The sequence below is a fragment of the Chiroxiphia lanceolata genome, chromosome 4, assembly GCF_009829145.1.
Source record: "Chiroxiphia lanceolata isolate bChiLan1 chromosome 4, bChiLan1.pri, whole genome shotgun sequence".
NCBI lineage: Eukaryota > Metazoa > Chordata > Aves > Passeriformes > Pipridae > Chiroxiphia > Chiroxiphia lanceolata.
In genome coordinates, this window is record NC_045640.1 from 33,151,436 (window position 1) to 33,171,581 (window position 20,146).

A 20,146-nucleotide genomic window follows, 5' to 3' on the forward strand; every position below is an offset into this window, starting at 1 on the left:
GTTTTGTTTCCTTAGGACAAGGACCAAAGACAACTGTAGGAAACAAGTTTTTTGTTTCTGTATGCATGTTCAAGTACTTCTCATTCCGAGAAGTGAAATATCTAAGATATAAACATCCATAAATGCAAGCTAGGTCTACTAATTAATCACCTACGCAGGCACAGTGGAGCCATATGGCATTTTTCAGAGACTAAAAAACATCAATAGACAGCAAGGACCTCAAAAGCTTTTTTTGAATGAAGCATTTTCTAGGAAAAACAGATCATGTATTAGAAGAATGACATACGCACCACTAAAGTACCAACAGCTAAATTCCACATGCAATCTCCCATTCACAGATATTTAGAACAGGATCAAGGAGGTGATAGATGTGGTCTTTGTAGAAATGAAATAGCATTAAAAGCAGAGAAACTTCTTTAAATTCCATGTTCAGTGACCAAATTTGATAGATCTCCTAGTCATAATATCTTCCCCTGTGAATTTGTCCACTGAAAAAATACTATATTGTTTGAATATAATCAAAAAGCAAAATACAGAGCATCCAAATACAGATTTACTTTTTTTTAAGGGACAAAGCATAAAAGATCTCTTTGCCTTTCAACTTAAGACATACACTTCATAGAATATTTGAAAGAAAACAGAATTATTTTATGCTTGCAGTGGGTTAGCACAACTTGCATGGTATTCATATATGGCCTCAATACAAGAAAATAAGCAGCAGCACACAAATAAGCCAAAACACAATATAAGATCCTGGATAATATATTTTGGTTTAGTTCATTTCAAATCTGTACTTGAACTTTTACTTAAAGCACAATAAAAGTTAGAGACCTGTTCTTGATTTTGTATTCTACATCCTGAAAATTGTTGACCTGCTGAGCTCATGTCAGAAATAATTTGTTAGTAAATTGAACAGTGTTCCAGAAGATATTTGACTGCATTGCTCATATTACGTCTCCTTAACAACATTAGACTGTGCAATAAAATATTGAATCTTAATGCATATGTGTAATAGGATTGAAATGCTTTTCATATGCTGAGTCAGGTCTTCGTTTTCTTGATCTTATTGCTTATGAGTACAATCTTAGCATCATGTTAATATAATCACCATGTAAAACCTATAGTTGCATTACACAAAAATATTAAAAATTCTAAGTTTGGAAAGTCAAAGATTAAAATCCGGGGAAAAGACAGAGAAAAAGCTACCTGTGTAAGAAAATACATTATGGAATTGTGCCACACTTTTTAAAAAAATTATCAGTGTTCAATAGCATGCATTTAAATTAAAATTAAAGGGGAAAAAAAAAGTTAAAAAAAAGTCCATACAAGAAAGTTAAGAATTACACTGACATTTCAGTTTTGTCACCTGGATATGCGGATGACTATAATTGAATGAATTTGCATTAAAATATAAAAGCCATAGCCCATAGCTCAAATCAAGGACATACATTCTAATTAACTACAGTACATCAGGGAGAAGAAATTAAGAGTTATATTGTGCCCAGCTGTTATGAGGAATACGTGAAGTTCGAAAGGGACTTCCACCATTCATACATTCTTTACATACATACATTCATACTCTTTAGTGTATATGCCCCAACTCTCCAAGCTGACTCTGCTGAAAAAGTTTTACACCGACCTGCTCCACCTTACCCAAAGGTTCCTGCAGATGATAAGATCATTATCCTTGGTGATTTCAACGCCAGAGTAGAAAAGAACTTGAAGCCTGGAAAGGAGTATTAGGCAAGCATGGTTTTGGCAACTGAACGATAATGGTCGACTTCTGCTAGAATTCTGTGCAGAGCAACAGCTCACCATCACAAATACTATCTTTCAGCAGAAAAACAGTCTGAAGACAACCTGGATGCATCCTAGATCTAATCAGTGGCACCTCATCGATTATGTCTTGGTGCAACGGAACGACATCTGTGATGTCCACCATACCCACGTGATGCCCAGTGCAGAACGCCAAACAGACCATCGGCTTGTGTGCTGTAAACTTAACTAGGGGAACTACCATCAGACCTTCGTGATGCAGTCATCATCACCTTGTATAAGAAGAAAGGAGTTAAATCAGACTGTTCAAATTACCGTGGTATTACTCTGCTCTCCATTGCTGGCAAAATCCTGGCAAGAATACTTTTGAACAGACTATACCCACTATAGCAGAAGGAATTCTACCTCAAAGCCAATGTGGTTTCAGAGCCAACAGGAGTACCACAGGCATGGTATTTGTTCTCAGACAGCTGCAAGAGAAGTGTAGGGAACAGAACAAAGGTCTCTGTGTAACCTTGTCGACCTCACCAAGGCTTTCGATACTGTGAGCAGAAAAGGTCTATGGCAGATTTTGGAACATTTAGAATGTCCCCCCCAAGTTCCTTCAAATGATCATCTCACTCCATGAGGATCAGCACAGCCAAGTCAGATATGGCAATGCACTTTCTGAGCCCTTTCTAATAATCAATGGTGTGAAACAAGGCTGCGTTCTCGCACCAACTCTATTCACAGTCTTTTTCAGCATGATGTTCCAAAGGGCCACGGCAAACCTCAATGATCAGGACGGTATCTACATTCGATATCGTACTGATGGAAGCCTTTTCAACCTAAGGCGACTGAAGGCCCACAGCAAGACCTTAAACCAACTTGTCCTGGAGCTGCTTTATGCTGACGCCACTGCCCTCATCGCCCACATAGAAGCAGCTCTGCGGTGTTTAACATCCTGCTTTGCAGATGCTGCTGAGCTCTTTGGGCTGGAAGTCAGCTTAAACAAGGCTGAAGTTCTCTATCAACCTGCACCTCAGGAAGTCTTCCATCATCCTCATATCACATTGGCCAATCAGAGCTCAAAACCAGTCAGCAGTTAAATTACCTAGGCAGCCTCATCTCTTCAGAGGGTAAGATTGACAGAGAGATAGACAACAGGTTAGCAAAGGCATACAGAGCTTTCGGAAGACTCCATAAAAGAGTTGGCAAAATAAACACTTGAAGAAAAGTTCAAAGATCAGTGTTTACAGAGACATTGTGCTGTCTACTCTTTTATATGGATCCGAATCTCAGGTCATCTACTGCCACCACCTGCGACTCCTAGAACGCTTCCATCAACGCTGACTCCGTACAATCCTAAACATCCACTGGTCAGATTATGTGACTAATACGTCTGTCCTAGAACAAGCGGCAGTCACAAGTATTGAGGTCATGTTGCTGAGAACACAGCTGCGTTGGGCAGGGGACGTCTCAAGGATGAAGGACCACCACCTCCCTAAGATCTTGCTTTATGGTGAACTTGCGACCACAAGAGAGGAGCCCCAAAGAGCAGATACCAGGACTCCCTGAAACAACATCTCAGCCTTGGCCATATTGATCAACATAACTGGTCTACTCTGGCCTCCAATCGGGAGGTCTGGAGACACACTACCTATAATGCTGCTGATGCTTTTGAGAACACACGCAGGATCACTCTTGAAGAGAAAAGACAACGCAGAAAGAATCGTACCTTGCAGAATATACCACCTAAGGAGTCTTTCTGCTGTGTCTTTTGCAACTGGACTTGTCTATCTCGTATTGGCCTCTTTAGCCACCAGCGCGCTTGTAACAAACGTGGGTAGAGCCCTCCCCGAATCTTCGTTTACGAAGCCTAGTCATGACATCTGGGAGAAGAAATTAAGAGTTACATTGTGCCCAGCTGTTATGAGGAATACAAGAAGTTCAAAATGGACTTCCACCATTCTTACAATTACAGGGAACAACCACTGACTCCTGTACCCAAGGGAATAGAGAAACTGCTTGGTTCGATTATTCACTTGTCTGAAGAGCAGAGGCCCAGAAAGTATTACAACCTCTGATGGTGATACCAGAGCTCAATAACCAGAAAACTCTGAGGTACAAGGATGTAACACAGGTACCTACTGAAAAGAACAATGTCTTCTAAGCTTCAAATTAGTTCCAGGGAGAACCTAGTTGTTCATGCAAAGATCGGTATTTAAATTTATGGATCTGTGCCAGGAATTCTATATGAACTGATAAGGCAAGGTCTGTTGAGGAAAAGGGATGGAGCCAAGGAAAAAAAGGAAGGTAAGAGAAAGATTACTTGGTTGAAGAGGATTACGTGAAAATGAGAAAGATACTTGGAGGAAGTCTGCAGAGGAGAAAAGACTTTCAGAGTGAAAAATCTAAAATCGTAGTCTGGATCAATCACTAGACTTCAACAGATCTCTGAATTGCCTCAAGTCCTGAGCAGCTCAGCTCTGAAAAAAGAGAAGAGAGCTGCTTCTATCTGCAGAACAGGTCAATACACTCTTGCCCCTCTTGCCATTTGGGAATCCACCGCTTGTGGAGGGTGCCCACAAGCTTCAGCACTCCTACCAGGGCAGAAATTCCCAGGAAGCTTTAAGGCTATGATTTCAGCACAGGGAGACTCCATGACTGTTTTTTCAGTACAAACATATTAAGGCCACTCAGAAAAATTTAGAACACTTTCATAAGCCTGTTTACCAGCAGGAACGATATACAGGACAGATAATCCTAAATTAGAAGACCAAGCAAACGAAAATTCAATATGAATTAATCTTCTTGTCATATGCGACTATATATTTACATTATAGAAATTCAATAAGCAAGTTGCTGGGATGTGGGGCAAGGATAAAGACAAAACTACATACAAGTCCAGTTAAAACCACTTTAAAACCCCTAAATTTGCTAAAATATTTGTTGTCCCAGGATTTCAGTAGGTTTTAGCTAAAAACTCTGTGAAGAGAAAGAAGGGGGGAGAGAGAAAGATGTGGAACTTGATCATTCAAAAGGAAAGACCTCAGCATCCTGTACGTCTTCAACATCAGGCTGCCCAGGAAACATATCTGCCAGCATTGGTTTGAGGATGAAGACACATTTAGACAGAACAGCTAAATTAGATGCTGACTTCAATTTCTGGTCCCAGCCTTTTTCTCGAGGTTCCCACTCCCAAAGCAGAGACAGCTGAAATAGCAAGGTGCCAGCTTTGGAACTGCCACAGTCAACCATCCAAGTATATGAACATAACCTGAAATCAGTCATCCAACCAATTTCAGCTTAGCTGTAGAAACTAAGTAGAAGATTAAGCAGAATTCAGACCTCACTGAAATAGACTATCAGCCCTCAGATTCCAACTATCTGGCATGTCTGCCTGTACCACCTCCTATAAATCAGTCCAAGGTACATTCCTTTCACTATTTGAACAACAATAGAGCATACAGCACCCCAGCTTTCAAGATGAGGTTTTTCTGAAAGCTCTTCCTGTAGACTGAATGTCCCTGTTTAGCTTTTCATCTAGCCAAGGTCAGAGGCGGCCATACATTAAATTCTTGTAGTCACAGTTCCATGGCTGGACATTGCTTGGGAGCAGGCCCTACAGTGAGTAACGAAATCCTAACTGGAGTACATTTGACCCAGTTTTCTTTCCCACATAAAACAGTGTATGAAAGATGACTGGTGTGTGACAGGCCTTCATCCCCGCATAGGATCAGAACACAACCAAGGCATGCACTCAGCTCCTGGGTCCCATATTTTTGGCAATGCATAACCATCCTGGTTGTTCTTTCAGTGAAACACAGAAACACACAAAGCTACTTTCAAAGTTAAAGAAAAGGAATAATATTTTCTTATTCTTGATACATCACCAGAGCTTCCACTGGATGTGGATTAAGAGTATAAAATGTCATATTTAATTTGGCTTGTTGAATTGTTAATACTATGGGAAAATACATGCTGGAAATATTAAATATTTTTCACTTTTTAAAAAATAAAATGCATTTTAAAATAGACAAGTTTATTTTAATTGAAATAAATATTGATTTTTTTAATCTTAGTACAGCATTGACAAGATAATAAATTCAATCTTTTTACTTTAACGAGTTTTATTTGTCGTGCTAGTAAGCATTAGTTGAGCAAGAAAATTGATTTTCTACAGCGGAATTAAGGTTCATAGTCAAGCACTCCCAATATATTTAATTTTCTGCCCCCTATTGATATCCAGCTGTGGAATTTTAAAAATGCATACACCTGTGTTTGTACTCTGAGTAGCAAGGACAGATACAATAATTATTGCCCTTTCCCAATTTGTTCTGTGCAACAAAAAGAGTGAAGACTTTTTTGGTCTTTTTTAATAGTAAACTTGCTATATTCTCTATGGTCTTAGAAATAAGCTCTTCCCCATATTGTTCCAAATAAAAGCCAAATACATGGGTGACCAGACTATAAAAAGTAGTTCAATGTAGTTTTACTGATTGTTGTGGTTTAACTCCAGCTGGCATTTTTAGTACCACACATCTGCTAACTGATCTCACCCTCATCCAGTGGCATGGGAGAGAATTGAGGAAATAAAAGGTAAAACCCCTGGATTGAGATAAGAACAGTTTAATAATTGAAAAAACAATTATATAACAATGTAACTATATGGGACCACAACGAAAAGAGAAGGAGAGGAAACCAAGACAGACAAGCAATGCACAATACGATTGCTCAGCACTCACTAACTGATGTCCCAACCCATTCTGAGCTGCCATCGGCAGCTCCTGGCTGACTCCCCCCCGTTTATGTACAGAGCATTCTGTTCTATGGTATGGAATATCCCTTCAGCCAGTTCAGGTCCAGCTGCTCTGGCCACAGTCCCTCCCTGCTTCTTATGCATTTCCTTGCTAACAGAGCATGGGACACTGAAAAGTCCCTGAATTAGGGCAACACAACTTAGCATCAGTGTGTTATCAGAGTAGTCTCATGTTGAATCCAGAACACAGCACTGTACCTAGGAAGAAAATTAACTCTATCCCAGCCAAAACCAGGACACTACTATCATATACACTGGCACTGGTAATTGTTATTACAGGTAAACTATGCAAAGCTGAAAAAAATAGAAAGCCTGAATATTTCACTTGTCCATCAGAAGAGATGTCATATTTGAGAGAGGGACTAATACGAAGCTAAATAAAGGTTGTATGTCCAGCCCATAAAAGGACTAATAAAGTCTGTCTCAAATGCTTTTCAAATCCATGCTCATAAATCCACATATTATGACAAAAGTCTTAAAATCTCTAACTACAAAGCACAGACAGTTGATTGATTTATAACTCATATAGGGTATCAACTTCTGGCCTCTGAAAATTAAGTTTAAAACATATTCCAGGCCAGATTTGAATCATTTATTCAAAGGAAAATTTAATTTGTATTCCACCATGCCCCTGTGTGAATCATTTGTGGTAAGGAAGAATCTTCAGAAATTTATGTTTGATGCTAAATCTCAACACCAGTTCTGCAAAGTGCAAGAATTGCAGAAGACACTGTGTCTGAAATTCCATCTTCTGTGTCTTTTCTCCCCTCTCAAACACTGACAACAGCAAGATTGGAGAGAAGTTCAATCTCTGGAGCAAAAAGAAGCACTTCCCACCACTTCCATGCCTACACAGGCTTGTGTACAAATGCACACAGACTCAGATGGAAAAGATGAAGCTTTGTTCTCAAAATTACAACTTGAAATTAACTGGAACTCTTTTTACCATTGAAAAATTAAGAAAAATGTGACAGAAAATTATATTATTCACTTTCTTTTGGAAGCTAATTTTTTTAAGATAAAATAAAGAAATGACCTAAAATTATAAGTTGATTATGGTGCTTAGAAAAAAGTTCTCCAATTGTCATTTGTTTTATTGAACCAACAAAGTAATCTTTTCCTTTTTATGCAGGGTTTTTGTATAACACGAATAGCTGAGAGGTCATAAGTATAAAATGACTCATAAGGAGAATTATTAATGCTGGTAAATTGGACAGTACTCCGTAGGATATGACAAAGTAATTACTTTCTCAAGAACTCCCCACTCCTCTCAATATGCATTGATAATATGCTCTGTACGTTTATTATTAAGTCTATCCTGTAGTGGATAGATGCTTCTCTTTTCAAATGCAGGTACCATCCTGTATAAACACCCATTTTCCTTCCTATGAGAAATGTTTTTCTTACTGCATATACTTCAAAAATCTATAATAAACAATAAGAAGATGAAAACAACATTTACGAATGAGTGTGGAGATCTCTCCTCTCCATGTCAATAAACATGAGATCAGATATTTCTCAGTGGAAGCAGTGGATTGTTTGGCAGTTGGTTGACAAGGATGAAAGTGGTGTAGATCTGAGGTAGGTCACAGATGCACTGGTTGTAAATGCTACCCGTTTGTCTATTGCATACTCTTCATTTATCTTTCCTCCTTTATTGCTTATTAGTATCTTAAATCATATTGTCTTTCTAATTTTACTTATTTTCTCCTTGAAGCCTTGTTCTCTCCTTAACTACCTGTAAAGTGTCCTTAAAGGTTCTAAAAGCTATATGTTCTGCAGTTAGCATTTTACTGACAAAAAATACATCTCATAACCTCAGAATTTCCTAGGTCATGTTGGTATATACCCCCATGATGTGCTATAATTCTGAATTAAACTGCAGGTAGAAAAGAACTTCAATTTGGTGAGCAAAAATTTAATTTTTCCACTTTTTTTCAATCTTCTCCCCAGGGAAGTGGTCACAGCACCAAGCCTGAGAGAGTTCAGGAAGTGTTTCGACAACACTCTCAGGTGCATGGTGTTACTCTTGGGAATGGTCCTATGTGGGGCTAAGGGTTGGACTCGATGATCCCTGTGGGTCCTTTCTAACTCAGCATATTCTGGGATTCTGTGATTCTTTCGTGCTGAACACAGCTTACATTACAAGGAATGCTGAAAGAATAATGCAACAGTATTTTTGATTGTCGGCATTTTTTAGGGTAGATTAGGTGCACAGAAGCAATAAAATGGAATAAAGTGAGAAAAATTTACTGGTTTTGAAGACTGATCATGCTCGAGGTCTTAATGCGTTCCAAGTGTTTCAAACCTAGAACAGTAATGAAAAGGAAGAAAGTGTTAAAAAGGGTCACTAAGGACCATGTATTCCAGAGAGGAGATGCTTATTTTGAAAGGTAAGAACTCACAAAAACCCATGAAAAAATTGGTTTTCTACACTTAGAAAATTCTATTCATTTATAATATCTAGTTTAGAATATTTTCTGCAGCTGTTGGATATTGGCTACAAATGGAACCAGTAGCTCTTTTTCCCAGATTTTATGCATAGAGGAACTGAGGCAGAGAAAAATAAAGTAGCTGTCTTAGCTGATCCTGTTGTCTCAGTAGAAAATACAGGAACTGGAGTTCAAGAGCTCTGAGCTCTAGTGCAGACACTAGAGAGACATTGCTCTAGGTAAATACAGTGTGCTATCATTAAAGAAGTTTGCATTTTGAATTTAGAGTATAAGACTTCTGTTTTAGGGACCAAGCAGGTCTCTAATGCTTTCAGATATGTTAAAAAAAAGAAAAGTGAAGTGGTATACCAAAAAAAATAGATACAGCAATATTCATAGGCTAACCTATAGTTCAACAAAAAATGTTAATTGGGCCCTAAAGGAAGCGCACATGTCCTCAAAGGAACAGAAATACCCACACATAAATATCAGAAGATAAACAGTAAGTCAAGTTTTACAGAAAATACAAAAAGCAAAACTAAAATCTATCCAGACAGGCATAAGATCAACAGCACAACTGCTCACATGAGGATAGAATATGGCTGTTTGGCAAAAGCATCAGACAACGAGGAAAAAAATTGGATGTGCTGACATTTAATGCATCACCTCAAAAATGTTTCAACATCCCTATCTAAGAAAATTTCTATAACATTTAAGAAAAAGCAAATCACAAGTATGAGTAACAAAATATTCTCAAATATTCTAAACATGACATACAAAAGACACACAGTACTATCCACAAAAGTTGCCAAGTGGTCTGAACAGGGCAAAGAGCCCTTTGATGCTTCAAGCATAGGTGAAACTGAAATCCTAATATGTAGGCAAACCGTCAGCCGGGATGACTGGGAATACCTACTGTGATACAAAGAAAAGCAACAGGAGAAGAGGTTGGGACTGAGCTAATTTGGATGGAAAGTACTGGGTCTTGGCAAGAGAGAAATGCTCCAGTAAAACAGTAATGGCTCAGTAAGGCAAAAAGAGTATCTAGAATTTAATTTAAATAGAATTTAATTTACAACATTTTCAAGTGAAAGCTTTTCACTGACTTTTTTTTCCCTTCACATACTGATTTCATAGAAAGCAAGACGGGCTTTCTTCCATTTTTAAAATTTCTTCTCTCTCCTTAACATGGTCTCCCTTCATACCAAACATACTCTTTGTGTGACAAACTGGGGGACCAGAAGAGAGATAAGAAAAAAGGAGGAAAAAAAAAAATCACAATTACTGACAACGTAAAGGGGAATTAAAAAAAGTGACACATTCTAACTTTTTAAAGAAATTGTAATAAAACAGAGAAAATCAACACTCATTAAAAAAATACAATGTGTGAAAGCTTTTCATTAAATTATGTGCTAATTTTTCAGTTCTTAACCTAAAACTTAGGTTAAAAAACTGATCTTCAGGCAAACAGAGTGAGTGGCCTGTTGGGTAAGAAGGAGGGAGTGCATGGGATATGTGCTGGTACTAGCTATTTTTACATAGTTCCACATTATTTTTACATAATTTCACATTAATTTTATAATTAACTTAGAAAATACAGTGAACAGAAGATATCATAGGATAAATTCATAGCTGAAAAAATAAAACTTTCCAGGACAAGTTAAACAGAATTTACTGTCAGAGTGGGTTAAGTTTTTCAAAAGGAGTCTTAAGGTCTATCCTGTTTTGACTCTGCTCTATATTTTTAGGTGCTAAAGATTGCAATAAATTATTTTAGCCAGACCAAGTAAATTCTTTTCAAAACATTATTACAGTATATTTAAAGGAGAAGTTATCTGACTGTTCCAACACTGAAGAAATCCCAAACAATAAAAACCCAAAACATTCTAAAAGAAGAGTGACTGCAAAAGTTGCTGTCATAGGTTTCAGAAGATCATGAGAACTTCAACTTCAGCACAGGAGGGTAACTGTTCCCTTCTGCCCCTTGCAGGGACTAGCTCAAATCTCAGGCCTTGGCTGCCACACACACTGTCCTCAGCATGGAACTGCTGAACAGTGAAAAACTCCGGATATTGCCACAGAGCAGGACTAAAGGCTGTTCTTTCAAGAAAGCAGGTCAGAAAGGTCTTTGATCCACTCAGCTTGTTAATTTATTTAATAATACAGAATGAAAGGGTGGTATTTTAGAGGACAAGTTAAGTTAAAGTTGAAAACTGGATATTGTCAGAGCCTCTGTTGCACTATGTGACATACCAGCTCCTGACTCATATGGGCACACACACATACACACACACTCACAGAAGGAAGCAGCAGACTCTGGAACAAACAACAGTGAGGGATGTTCCACCAGTACTGTAAACATGATTTCTGTCTTATTTGAGCAAAATACGTCTATCATTTCAATACTGAAACTGAAAAGGGAAATTGGGTCTGCAACATACAAATGGACTATACAAGGACTACAAGGGCAGAATTTAAAAGAGGTCATAGCAGCATACAGATGTGTTATTTACACTGTTTCTCTAATCCAATGCTGTTTTGAAATGAAAAAGGCCAGCCTTGCTACAGAGTCTGCACTAGGTCACTGAAGTCAGCAGAGACGCACTTAGCTGACTTCTGATGACGTTTAAGCCCTCTCAGGTAAAGCCTCCAAAGACTTTCCTCTTTGAAGTTCTTTCTTGCATTAGGAGAAATGCTCCTTTTGCAGAGGAGCCATAGGTAGCAAAAAAACTTTCTCAGAGAGAGTCTTCAAGCATACATAATGCACTAGATACACTTGACAGGTTTTAGCAACATTTCGCAGAACTGTTCCCTCAGTCAGTCAGGCCTTCAGCTAGTTCTGCAGAGAGTGACTGGGTTAACAAAAGCAATTATGGAATGTATTCTTCTTGTACTCTCATATAGGGCCATTTTTGTCATTTAAAACTTAAATCCAAAGCTCACAGAGATTAATGATGAGCTCATTTACACTTCAGTAGAGTTAACATGACTGTAGCTGTTGACAATTTATAGTTTTATATTCTTCACAGAAAGCAAAGTCCTATTGAAAATGCCCTATCTTCCCATTTACTTGCAAAATAAACTTTTTTTTTAATCTTAAACAAGGAAAATGTATGTTTTCAAGTCTTACATGGTTAGACTCCAGTTCCCAGAAGGTAGACAAATATGTATTCTCTCAGCAACATTTGTATTGTTTCAGTGTTGAAATATTTCAGTGAATGAAGTCTTGCACATACATTGTAATTAGTAAAACACCTGAAAGCCAAATTCCCCAGGACTGTCTTGCAACAAGTATGTTCTTTACTCCCTTCACAGCTCCTACTGTGCAATGGTCCTCCTAGCAGAATGAACACAGTTTTGCTGTAGCCAGTGTTGCTCCTATCAGACAGGAGTTTCTGCAACACCAAGCCGAACACACAAGCTCCCTGGGTACAGGTGCTCAGCTGTGTGGATGGAAATAACATACCCCACTTAGACAAAGATGAGGGAAGACAAAGGCAGGGGTGCATAGAATAAAAATGGAGAGTCAGGAGTGCAGAGACAAATCAAAAAAAGAGCTGGAGGAGAAAAGGAAGAAGCAAGCTTCTTATTATGACACCCCTTGAGTACAGGCTATTTGAGAAACTCTCTTTGAACTAGGACACCTGAGATTCCACGTTCCTCCATATCCAAATAAAAATCTGTAACGTGAGTCTAAAGCATATACTTGTGTGTATCAGAATGACAGCACTGGTCTAGACCAAACTAAAATAAAAAAAAAAAAGGTGTCTTATACAGAGAGAAAAGCAATGCAACACCCAGTCCCAATGGTTCTGCTGAGTCAGCAAAGTCCAGAAAAGAGAAAATGGCTAAAAAATTAAAGGAGAAACCCAAATAGAAAAAAATTGGCAACCTCTAGCGCACCTCAGAAGACCCTAGGCAGGTAGCACTAGCTGCTGAGATACTTCTTCAGATGTCTTGGCAACAAGGGAGCAGATGAGGCCCTAAGCCTCATTCACTGCCACGTGAGTTCATGTTGCTGGCTTTGCAGATGGAAAATTTGATAAGAAACACCTGTAGCTCTGTGAAACCATGTTAGGCTTTGAACAAAGGAGCATGTGTAGGAGGTAGAGCAGGCAACCTTCTCTATGACAGTTCAGAAAAACTCTGAACACTGTGCACGTAGTTCTACTCTGCAGCATCACCCCACCCAGACCACTAAATACAGGGCTTTATCCCAGAAAAAAAAATTTGTCAACAATGTAAGCAGCATTATATCACTAATATCTACAAAAACTGCCTGACTGTAGAGTATTTTATACCATGACAAGCCAGAAAGCAACTTAATGTCCTTGAGAATACAGAGCACAAGCTTCTACAATGGCCAACACATCTCAAGTGGCCAAGCAGAGCGATTTCAATTAAATCCCTTTTCCAAAATTTATGAGAGAACTCCACTGATGATGCTTTCTCCATCTCTCTGCACTTCCCACATTCCAATCATCTCTAGTCCGCAGTCTCCATAACCATGCACATGTCATAAGAACAATATGACTGAGGCACAGGAAGTAATCAATGGAAAGAAGGAGGTGAATGGGGAAAAAATTACTGTTTCTTAAAATGTGAGACTGGAGAATAATCAGATGAAAGCAGTATTTCTCCATAAAGCAATAAATAAAGCATGGACCTCATTGCCCCAGTATGCTGTGAAGGCTAAAAGAATAAAGACAAAAAAATGCAACCAAAAAAGTCCAAAACCCCCACACCAAACCCAATGCTTAAATTAAAGGAAGAGAGATCCACTAAGAACAAAACACACTTGTGGATACAACCTCTGTACCATGATCCTCACAAATTGTCAAAGATGGACCACATTAAAGAGAAATTATACATGTATCTTAGTCCTACTGCTGTAACCTTGCCCAAAGCATCAGTTGTTATACACACATTTACACATGCACAGCAAAGACAAGCTACCTGGCTAAGTTGATGACTGGTTTCACCTAGTGCAATAATCCTTTTTATATGCCAGTCTCCTCCCCTCTCCCATTTGCCAACACACTTCCCTTAAGCTCTTGCCACCAGCTCTAGTTGTACCAGCCAGGTTTAACTCTTTAGGAGAGGACACTTTCCCAGGAGGGAGCCAGTGCTCTGAAAGGCACAACATAAAGATGGCAGTGTTGTATTTGGAAGCACTGATGATCAATTCATCAAATCCCATTCTAAATATCTTACAGGAAATGCACAGTGCTGCTTAACTCTTTAGTAAGCATATGGTAATCATATATACCTACACTACCTGGGTACCTTCACCACTTTTTCTGGAAGGTCAGGATGTTTATTAACTCAGTGTTTCAGCATGAAATAAAGGAGAGAGGCATATAAACTAGTTTCATATACAAAATTAGAAAAGTAAAACCCAGTATCTTGCAAGAAACTCAGGATGAAGCACTGTAGCTCTCCTGTGTCTGAGAGGTAACAAGAGATCAGCTCCAACACCAAGCCTTCCTTCATTGTCACAGCTATACACGTTTGCACAGAGCACTCTGAGGCTAAAGGACAGCTTTGTAGCTATATTCAATAGCTGAAGGAAGAAAATTGTTCCTTCTCTGAGTGTTTGCGAACTGTCCCTATAAATTAATCATTTTTTAGAAACTAAGCAACAAGAAGTAACAACTTAAGATGTAAAGATGAAGTAGGATCTTACTGAAAAGATCCCATAACTTTGACTGTGAGTCTAAAAGCTGGTCTGGAAAGTCTGTTCATATTTTTACTTCTTGTACACTGGGAAAACACAAATGCAGTGTAAAACATACAGCTTTGCATTTCATAATTGATACAAGGAGATATATAATATATTATCTATTTAGTTTCAGGGTATAGCATATAAATTACCATTATTAAGTTCCTCTTTTTTCTTAGGCCTAGTATAGTAATTTCTGCACACACACACACATCTATGCATAATCTAAATAAGGTTTATGATCATCTAAATTCAGAAGTGGATTACTGATAAAAAAGTACATCAGATTAAATTATACCCAAGCTATATTTTCATTTAAAACAGATTCCAGTGAAAAGGTTTGCTTTGATAGATTGGCAAGTGCAAATGTCATCCTATCCTCAAGCAACCTTGTACCAGAATAGCATTTCTAATGATAAAATACACTCCCTGCTCTCCAAATCAGCACAGAATAATCTCTTTCCTTTCATAATACAAAATGCAGGGAAAGCTACCCTCATTGTGGTTGCCTACCTCCATCTAGTGATGAGAAAAGGTATATAGATTAGCTCTACAACAATAACTAATTGTTTGCCACTGGTGGATAAAACTTATAAATCACAAAACTCTGTTCCCATGCATTTGCAAGTGCTGAAGGAAGTTTATATGTTCCAAAACAAACAGAATAGGTTGTCTCCAGCATACTTAAACACGTTAGTCATTTGTGCAATGCATGTAGGATGTGCATCTCTTACAGAGACCTGGACAGGCTGGAAGGCTGGGCTGTCAAGAACAGCATGAAATTTAACGAAGAAAAGTGCAAGGTTCTGCACCTGGGACAAAATAGCCAAAGAGCTCAGTACAGGCTAAGATCTGTGAGGATGAGGAGCAGCCTTGCTGAAAGGGACTCAAAGTATCCTGATGGACAGGAAGTTGAACATGAGTCAACAGAGCACCACTGCAGCACAGAAGCACAGAATCACAGAATATGCTGAGTTGAAGGAACCCACAAGGATCACGTAGTTCAACTCTTAGCCCTGCATAGGACCATCCCCATGAGTCACACAATGTGCCTGAGAGTATTGTCCGATGAAGGAAAACCAGACCCTGGACTGCATCCACACAGGGAGTGCTGGCATAGGTGGAAGCATGATCACTCTACTAAGAGCTTGTCAGGCTGCACCTGGAGTACTGTGCCCTGTTCTGGTTCCTATAGTTCAAAAAAGACACAGAGAGACTAGAGAGGGTCTACAGAACTGCTATGAAAAAACCAAAATGCTGGAGAACTTGCCCTATGAGGAAAGACTGAAGGAGGTAGGTCTTGCCTACCTGAAGAACAGAAACTCAGGGAGGATCTCATCACAATATTCCGGTACTCAAACGAGTGGCTACAAAAAGGACAGAGCCACACAAGGAGATCTGGGGGCAATGGGCGCAAGTTGCATCAGAAGAAGCTTCATCTTATGTCATGGTTTGAAAACTGCCCCCCTTAGGAGCCAGGGGGCCTATAGGTGAGGTGACTGGATCCCAGGGCAGTCTTTCCTGGAGGGTCAATAACTGCTCGTTTTGTTTGCTCCTGTGAAAAATCATATATACACAACCGCCGGAAGTTGCTGGTAATTGGTCTGTCTGCTGCTGAGTGGGTGTGAGAAGGCCTACGGGTGGCAGGGTCCCCTTCTTTCCCTCCGGGGAAAGGGGGCCCTGCAGCCCCACAACTCTGGCCAAGCCAGGGTTGGAGGCAGCTTTGGAGTGAATGTCTGTTGTGAGGGAAGAGACTCACAGCACCTGAAGGTAAGTGGGAGAGAGGAGCCAGGCCCTCTTCAACCCCCCCTCCTTTCCAGCTAGGCTGCGGAGGGGGCTTCTTTTCCCTCTCACTGTAAAGTGGAGGGGAGGCTCAACATTGGAGCCACGCCAAAGTGGACAGGCTGAACACAGCCCGGTGCCAGGGAGATAATCCCAGGTGAAATTGGAGACGGACCAGAGAGGTCCAGAGGATGTCCTTGCAGTGATTTAAACGGAGGACAGCTGAAAACTCAGAGGAGGAATGAGTTTCCAGGACACGTAGGTGTGATAAGCTGACTGAACTACAGCAGCCTACGGAACCGAGGTATGAGAGAGAGAGAGAATCACACAGCAGAGACTGACACAAAACCAAGGGGGAGTATGGACTCAAATTATTTTCTTGGACTTCGTAAGGAAGAAGAGACTTCAGTAAACAGCTGGAGGTTGGTGGGGGGAGTGAATCAGGTTCCCTGAACACTCCCATGAGAGAAAGGCTGGTTACCTATCAGCCTGAAGGGATTTTCCTGGACTGAGTTGAGGGAGAAGCTTAAAGGGACTGATAAAAGTGTTATTATATATATAGCTGCTTTTAGCTTGTACGATATATTTATTTGTGTAAAATAAAATGTATATACTTCCCCTTTTCCCCTATAGAAGCCTCTTGCCTGAAAGTTTCTCTTCGGTGTTGAGACAAAATTGTAGGAAGGGGTGGGAGAAGCCTGGAAAGGAGAGGGAAAGGGAAATCAAAAAAAAAAAAGAAAAAGGAAAAGGAAAATAAAAAAGAATGTTGGGAGAAATATATCATCAGCTCTTACTTTGTCTGTATCTATAAGCTAAAATCACCCTTTAAAACTTCAGCCTGAGCAGCTTCAATGCACATGCAGGCATTCTTTGAGAGAGAAAATTTACTTCATTTGCACAGCATGGATTGGCAACAGACCTATTTCATTACTTTTACAGCATCTGAGTGGATAGATTAGCTCACTGTGCTAGAGAAATCAAAGGCAAAATACATCGCCCTACACAATATGCCCCAAAGCTTGCCTAGCACACAGGCAAGGAAAGGCCCAGAAAAGCTGCAAACACAGCAAGGCTAACTATGTTCTATATTTAGCCCTGTGGTCTTATGCTTTGCTATGTTACCCTAAGAAATCGTGGGAAGCTCTGTGACTCCGGTCTCCTTGTTGTTTTCCCTCACTTTTGGAGGCATGAAGTTTCTTCGGTGTATGGCTACACAGGCAGACTCACATGAACAGAGCAAACACTACAGGATTCACCCCTTCTTTCTTTGATATGGCATTCATAATCTGCTTTCAGAGCAGCATCTCTGCAATAAGGAGAAGTGAGTAATGAAATCAAGCTAAAAGATGCACTTGGAAATTATTGGCTCTTGTTCCCATGCAAAGTCACATAAATCTATATTCACCTGGCCCTTAGCTGAAATCTGTGCCTGATGATCTTGACCAATCCCCTCACAAGAAGATACAATTCATTACTGAATTAAGGTGTTGAGGGTTTTTTTACTGACAAGGAATTTGGGAACACACCTTCCTCTCTACTTTCCCTAGAGGAACTTAGATAAATGCCCCTCTCCATAAAGTTCATTCATTTAAGAAAGCAAATGTATGACAAACATGTGTGACAGTCATCCTGCTTTGCATGTAATAGAAAGTTATTTACAAAAATCCACTGGAATCAAATAGTTCTGCAAGATTTACTACCAAGGTGAACTTCCCGCCTGCTCCAGATACAGTGTAAGTCCTAACCACCCTCACATAACCAATATAATACCAGGTCAAGGAAAGAGAGTAAATATTTTTCTTTAACCATGCAATGTTCTCTGTGATATCTCAAAATGTGATTGAATGAGAGGACAGAAAGATGACAAATACCAGAAACCTATCTCTTAGCAGCAAGAGCCTTCTTAAGAGTGTCCGTTCAGAGGGATTCTGCTGATAGACCAAACCTGCCCACATCACAAAAAAGGACATCAACAAACATCTACCCTTTAGGTTAATTACAGCAAATGCTTTTCATTTTTCCTTAAAATAACCGCATATTTTGCTCAAGGTACATGCTTGTTTTTTCATGACATGAAAGTTTTTTAATCAACATTCTCAAACAAAATTCTATTAGTTACTTACCGCTCATTTATTCAACAAGGACAACTTAACAATTTAATTCTACATTAAACTGATCCTTTCCTAAATCTTCGTTCGTGAAGCCTAGCCATGAAACTGATCCTTCTTCTCCACACCAGGAAATAAAGGTGTATCTAGACTAATCTCCTGGGACCACCTTCTGCCTACACAGACTTCTCCAGCTAGTTCTTTAAAACTCCAGTGCTTACCTCCTCCAGGGTGATGGGGTGATGGCCTAGTCCCTAAATCCTCACAGCCAATTTCCAGCTTTGTGTACCATATATAGCTAATTGTCTTTCTCCCTTTCATCATCATCTTCACATGCACTACTGGAGTTCTAACTTATGGACCTTTAGCCCACTAAACTCAGGAGTTTCTAGAATTCTGGTACCTTTTTTGTGGAAGTATGGGACTTCAGATTCAGATGTCAGTCTCTGGAATTTCATACTACAGATTTCATGTTAAGGTCAAGATATTGAAGACAAGAATGAAGTTGTGTATCAGCACTGTGTATCAAGGTTCTAAAAAAAAAAGAACAAAGGTGAGACTGAACAGACCAAGTACCAGGTCTCTCTGGTGTCTGAAGTTCAATTTTGAAAGTGCCTGTGCTACCTTAAATCCATTGTGGCCCAGGGCTAGCAGCAATGTTCATAGGAAGAAGTGCCGCAGAATGCCTTCAGTAGAATGAGTGCAGTAAATAAAAACACTGATCTTACAACAAAATTTTCTGGGCATTTGTTTATACATTTTAAAAGTATGGTACCAGTTGAAGCACTGAAATCTTAGGGAAATGTTACTATTTGACACAAAAGATGACAATTTGTCAAAGCTGCTAGGTTTACAGTCAATTTAAAATTATCGTATGATTAATGCTGAAGAATTGTAGCACTTAAACATTTACTATTCTAGCTGTCTTTAGTGAATTAATCACAGTTATATTGATCTACCCAGTCACTGAATGATATCAGTAAGTATAATCCTTTTTTGATTAGTCTCTGTTACTGGAACAGGTTTGTGTTTCAATCACATGTGATTCTCATGGAGGGAGTCTTTAAAAACAGATTTATAATTTTTCATCTTATTTGTGTTATTTTTCTTTAAAAATTGCTGTGTGTAATTTATTTTCCTCCTATTTCTGCCAGTTTATCTTTTATGCTATCAAAAATAGAGAATTTTAAAAAGAATGAGATTTATATATTTTCCTCCCCTTCTTACCAAGTGATTTTTTAAATTAGATTTCCCCGCTATACAAAAAATCACAGGCAACTTAGATAAAAAACTATGGGATAAAAAGTATTAGTTTAAAAAATATCAGGAATTAAAATCATCTTATTCTACTCTTACCTATACTGCACATTATTTCGCAGATTCCCGTTAAATCTATGACATAGATGTTCTTATTGAATTTAATGTTAACAACAGAATCACAGAAATTAGTCCACTTGCATGAAAATCTCAAAATTTAATCGAGATTTATGATCCAAAATGGAAATAAATATTCATATGATCAATA